Below are 6748 nucleotides of genomic sequence, written 5' to 3' on the forward strand. Positions count from 1 at the left end.
GCTCATCTCTAATACTTCTTGGAGATCTGCAGCACTTTCACCATCAAAGGAGTTTCTAGAGATGCCATTCTACTTCGCCTTTTCCCATTCTCACTTTGGGGAAGGCAAAGTAATGGTTCTATGCCAGCAAAGATAGAAACACTATATGGGAGAACTGCTCCACTATCTTCCTAGCAAAGTTCTTTTCCACAGGCAAGACCAATGCTCTACGTGGGAGAATCTCAAACTTCCAACAGCAACCTGACAAATCTGTCTCAGAGGCATGGGAACGCTTCCAAGATTACATTTTAGAATGCCCTCATCATGGGATGGAGAATTGGCTACTCATGTAGACTTTCTACCACGGGTTGATGAACAGTACTCATGAGAATATGGATGCAGCTGCTAGAGGTGCTTTCCTATCACTCACAATACCAGGTGCAATAGTTCTCATAGAGAAGATGGCCTCCAACCAAGGATGGAATGAAGAACGCTTTCAAACCTACAAGAGAGGTGGAGGTATGCATCAACTCAAAGAGGTAGATATGTTATTTGCCAAGATGGATCTTCTCACGAAGAGGCTTGAAGACCGAGCCAATGAGAAGCAAGAAGTCATGCATATTCATGATTCTCACATGACGTGTGAAGAGTGTGGAAACACTAGGCATTCAGGGAACAACTATCCTGAAACACAAGCGGATGTGAACTTCAACAACACCACCAACAACAACTCTTGTCCTCAACAGAGTCAAGGATGGAATCAGCAAAAAGCCTAAACTACCAAGGTAACTATCAAGGTAATAATTACAATAATTTCAATAATCAACCACCCCTAAGAGAGTTAATTTCTGGCCAAGCTAAAATTATAGAGGGCTTATCTAGAAAACTAGCTTCCAATGATAAAATCTTAGAAAACATAAATAATAGAATGGATAGCTTCTCCTCTACTATTAAAATCCAGCATAGCTTTAATAAAATGATAGAATCACAAATAACTCAGCTAGCGGCTATTGTTCCTTCAACAAATAAAGACAAGATTTCGAGGCAACCAGAAGATCTCGAAACTACAAATCTTATCGATGTCCACAATGCAGGATACTACTACATAGAGCCATCAATAGGGGCTTGGAAAGATGAGTCTCTACCCATCAAGAAAGGAGATCCAGGAAGACCTGTCATCCCTATAGCTATTAAACCTCATATTTTTCCATGAAGCTGTATGTGACTTCAGGGCAAGTGTTAACATTATGCCAAAGGTAATTTATGATAAAATTAATGGAGATACTCTATTGTACACAAACATGCGTTTATAGCTTGTAGATCAGTCACTCTGCTACCTCAAGGGAATTCTTAAAGATATTTGTGTACACGTGGGACAGTCGTATGTACCCATAGACTTCATGGTGGTAGAAACAGGTGGTGATATAAGGGCATCCATTATCTTGGGCCGACCTTTCCTAAGCACCGCAAAAGCCATCATCTATGCGAACAGTGCCAAGATCTGCTTCACAATCAAGGATAGAAAGGAGAAGTTCACTTTCAAGAATTGTATACACCACTCTCCTAGTCATCCACAAATGGCATTCCTGCCCGAAGAAACAATAGTATGAAAGAAGAGAAACAACCAAAGAAGGAAGAATAAGGACAGGCAGCCACAGGAAGAATCAGTCAAGATGATCAACACACTCCGATGAGAGTACGACCACATACTCGCTTCACCGTTCCTTACCAAGAAGGAAGACCCTAGAGTACCAACGATTTAGTGTACCATTGGACAAATAATCTTCCACAACATCTTCTGCGACATTGGGTCGGGTGTCAACATAATGTCTAAGGTAACGTATGACTATTTGTTTGGCGATGAACCTTTGCTCCCCACATATATGCAATTACAGACGGCAGACCAATCAATCTGATTTCTAGAGGAAATAGCGAAAGATATCATGGTAAGAATACAAGATCACTATGTCCCTACTGACTTCATGGTTCTTGACATGGGAGAAGAAGAAGAATGTGTACCTGTCATCCTTGGAAGATCGTTCCTCAACACTACCAATGCGATCATCTACGGCGGATCTGAACAAGTCGACTTCTAATTCCCTGGACAAAAGGTACATTGCTATTTTAATAGTTATATCATTTATGAACAGCCAAAGAAGACCCACTCCAAGAGAAGACGCTGAACATCCCAACACCGAAGGAATCAACTCCCCAAGAATGAGGAAGAAGAAGTAGAAGTTGTGAAGGATGAATCTACTTCACCAAAATCAAGTCCACAAACCAAGCAAGTGTGGAAGGAAAAGGTGGCTTCATCAAAGTCACCATCACAAGAGGTGCAACCATCAAGGTCTCCATCTCCGGGATTGACATATCCACCCAAAGAATGAACAAGACTGGACAAAAGTCCTGTCCGGAGGACTTAAAAATCCAAACCCTCGCTAGGAGGTAAAATTGGTAGTTATCCATATCTACTCTTTAGCACTGCATAAATTATTTTTGCTTTAGAGTATATACTTTTCTGCATTTGCTTTGCACTTAGAAAATAAAAATAAAAATTTTATTGTTGCATTATAAAATCCTAAGCCCCATGTGAATAATTCTACGGTGTGTAAAAACCCTAAAAAATATTTACTGTGGTGGCATAAAAATAAAAATACCATGCATATAGAAAATCCAAAAATATGAGATAGACATCCTGTTAGAATTTTGCCACTTCAAAAATATTTCCAATCCCAAGAACAACTAATCGCCAAACGGTAGACCGCTAACCCTTTTATCCTAATCCATTCCACAAGTTTTGGTGTTATTGTTGGTATTTTGTAGGATGATATGATTAAGAGAAAGTTCATCCAGTCGTCTTCATCTTGTTTCACCCGAAGTACATTTTCCTGAACCACTGCTACATCTATTGCACAAGGGAGTCCAACATCCTGATGGATGAGAAGGACATCTGTTGGTGAAACCACTCTGAGAAAAACCGTAACAACAACAAGCTTGGGGGAAGGGTATCCCACATCTGTCTAGATAAGTATCTTTCCCTTTTGTTTTACTATTTATAAGTTTGCTATATATATTAGTTAAAAAAGATGCATAACCAAAAAATAAAATAAAAATTTATCCTTTATATATATATTAGTAATAATGTGTGATCTAAAAATGAAAACCAAATAAAAACTGTGTATCTAGTTTTCTATTTTTAAGAGCTGAATAAATAAAATGGACTCTGAAGGATAATCTCTTGAATAGAAATGATGAATAGTTGCTCTGTTCAAGTACCTAGTTTTTAGCCTTGAATTGATGGATATGATATGAGAAGGTCTGAGCTACTGTTTACCTTGTTCCAAGTGATACTAAAGTTTTAGAGATTTATCTTTTAAAAAAATACAAAAATAATGCATGATGAATTCCAGTATGACAAAGCTTGAATTCCTATCAGAGCCAAATACGATATTTAGGCTATGAAAACTTTCACTTATATATGCTGCTAGTTTTGTATTGAGTATAGTCAAGCTTTGTTGACCCTTATGAGAGGTTTGACATGCTCTTAAAATCAAGATCACGCACACACCACCCGCATATGCACTACTCCTACACTGGGGATAGGCGCAAAAACATGCCATTCCATCTAGATTCACCCAAAAAAAATTTACTCCTATACTAGGACTAAACACCAAAAATATGCTTGATAGGATTTTCCCTCAAATAAATACTCCAAATTCTTGTTGCTATCTCTTAAAAGTTTTGTTGCAGAGAAGAGGCACGGGCTATGCAAAAGTTATTCATAAAAAAGAGAGAGAAAAAGATGAAAAACAAAGATATCTAAAACAATGGGTACTCTGATGTCCGCCTAAAAAGAGAGAGAAATGAATAAGATAGCCCATGTTCTCTTGCAAAAATATTTTCAGTTTCAAAAGAGAGATATGTTTTCAAACAACATAGTAGAATTATGTTAGCCACCATATATATCCACCATATATCCACACACATGCACATCTTGATTTGATTGTATGACAACTCTTTTTACATCCGAGGTTTGATTTTACAATATATGTATTGCAAGTATGCTCTTTCATGCTATTTCCACTCCTATGAGCTCCACATAAGCCTTAGTGGTAGGAGAAGAAAGGCATAACATCATTATTGCCTTGGTGAGGATCCACAAATAACACATATATTGAGAGACTTGAGAGTGTCATACAATGGAAGCTCTGAGTTTTATTTTGAAAACCTATAAAAACTTTAGAATAATGGTTGAGCAAAGAACTTGAGACATAGTGCTTGACTTGATCGTTCTATCTTGCAATTGCTCAAGATCCAAGTGAAGGCTAAAAAGCCCCATGATTGAAGGTAATATGGGTAAGTTCGAAAGTCAGAACAGTTTATTCTAATCAGGAGGAGAATTCTTGTTTGAATGCATGTGTACTTTTGAGGAGTGAAAACATCGGAGAAACTCCTAATCCACTGCTGAGTTTAGCATTACTCAGGGATGTGCAAAGGTTAAGCTTGGGGTAGTTTGTTGACGGTAGTTAACAAACATCATGAACCATCAATATAACTTGTATAAAGGCATGAAAGGAATCACTAACATAGGTTTAGGGGTTTAAACTAACAAATTCCACAAGTTTAGGTGAATATATGTTTTCAGTAGGATTTATCTAGAAAACCGTTAAGGTGGACTCAAACGTTAGAATTAATCATGCTTACCCACGATGAAAATAACTTCCGAAGACTCTAGAAGGCACAGAAGGCATTCCACCAAAGGAGAGACGAGGTGGATGATAGGTGGGGCCGGCCAGCCCCTAGTGCCCACATGTTAGCTCCCCGTTGCAATATTGGTTCTCCACCGCCTTAGGGTTTGCATCTATGACGTTCTTTTAAGTCGGTTTGATCCAAGGGCTCAGGATTGATGCTCCGCCCTATATATTTCACCCCTACCACCCCCTGGCCTAACCCTGATCATTCAAGTCATTTGAGAAGTTAGAAACCCTAATCCTCAAAGCTCAACCATATTCTAGTGCATAGCTAACTAGGCTAGATCTAGAGGGACACAAGCTTCACTTGGATTCCTGATCTTGTCAAGAAGCATGGCTTGGTATAGCCCCTTGTATCCTCTTGTATCTTTCATTATTTATATGTTTGCTACAATTGATTCGACATTGTCCTTAATATTATTCATGTTCCTAGTTATCATGTTCATCATTTACTTTGATTATATGCTTAGTATAGCTAGATTATCATTATATTCAAGCATAAGTTTGTATAGCGCTCGCTCTAATGTACATAGGGTGAGTGGTCGACATTGTGTAAGCGTGGTGCTTATACGTTGTTTACCTGCGGATGCACCCTATATTCTAGGCCATGTGGTAGATCACAGATGTGAAACTCCCGCTGAGTCCTTTGTAGTCCACTCCCCAAATATAGGACAAGTATGATCTAGTTACGAAGGAAGACATGCTCTGTTCTTGATCTTTCTTAATAATATCCCTTATGTGTAAATATAAAGTTGATCTTAGCCATGACTACTAAGTGTAATTGCACTAATCAACGTATGCTTGGACTTGTAATTAAGAATGACTTAGGAATTATTTCTCTAATTTCTACTTAGCAATGCTAATGCCATAGAAAGGAGTACTCTGAGTGATCAATGATCAGTTATCGCTTACCATTTATCATATATTTATCATATACCCCATGACTTACCCTTGTTATGAGTAGAAGCTTGGTTATGGTTTATCTCTCCATCATACATATTAGTTATCAATATATTCCAACAGCCTATCCTTCCCTATGGTAAAAATATAAATAACGATACATGAAATACTCCCGGGTGAAATGCTACAATGATAAATTATTTGTGTGCTTACAGATCCCTTCATATATATATTTGCATTCTTCTAGTCACATAAAATACTAAAGTACTTCTTAGTGTTATTCTAGAAGTGGCACTAGATGGTACCAACAAGCATTTCTGACATCATAGCTATGGATGACAACTTAGCAAAGGTGATGTTAAGAAATGTCAACAAACATTAGGTGGCTATGTAAACAAGTGACAAGTTAATAAATACCAACACACGTTTATAAGTTAGTATAACATGTGAACGTGCTAGCCAGGAGCATGACAACTGCAAAAGGTAGCCCTCGAGCAACTCAGAGAGGTTCTTCGTAAGGTACTCAAGAGATCACAATTCATTCATAAATAAATGTTCTTTGCAAGATATAAATGATAACTAAAAAGATAAAAGGATGATATAATTGTGGGTCATCGGCTGCCTTCTCAAGATCCGATGACGAGGGGCACGGTGGTCTAAGCCGGAGGTAGAGTTGAGGATGATGGGTCGAGGGTAGTGATAGGCTGTTGTTCAGGAGTCGTCACCAGGGGCTTCTTCCCTGGCCTCAGGCAAGGGAGTCTTGGAGCCCCTGAGTCCAAGTTGTTCGCCTCTGCATACTCGATGGTGTCCTTTTCGCATTGGTAGGTGCTCTAGAAATTTCCTGACACCATGATTACGCTGCATGGTCTTAGCATCTTCAGCTTGAGATAGGCGTAGTTTGGGACCGCCATAAACTTGGCGTAACACGGTCTCCTGAATATGGCGTTGTATGGTCCCTAGAAGTTGACAACTTTGAAGGAGAGTGTCTCCCTTCGGTAGTGTATCGCATCGCCGAATGTCACAGAGAGGTCTACTGTACCTAGGGGCATGACGCGCCACCTAGGGATGATGTCATGGAAGGGGGACTACAAAGCATGTAGATTCCTTATGTCCACGTT

At 38.9% G+C, this 6748-nt stretch overlaps 1 non-coding gene across 1 annotated transcript; it reads right to left on the minus strand.

Annotated features, from left to right (window-relative positions):
- Nucleotides 1-201: 201 nt before the first annotated feature.
- Nucleotides 202-310, minus strand: LOC136519159 (small nucleolar RNA R71). Its single transcript, XR_010774720.1, has one exon. It is a non-coding gene; the product is annotated as a small nucleolar RNA R71 (small nucleolar RNA).
- Nucleotides 311-6748: the final 6438 nt, after the last annotated feature.

The sequence above is a fragment of the Miscanthus floridulus genome, chromosome 17, assembly GCF_019320115.1.
Source record: "Miscanthus floridulus cultivar M001 chromosome 17, ASM1932011v1, whole genome shotgun sequence".
Lineage (NCBI taxonomy): Eukaryota > Viridiplantae > Streptophyta > Magnoliopsida > Poales > Poaceae > Miscanthus > Miscanthus floridulus.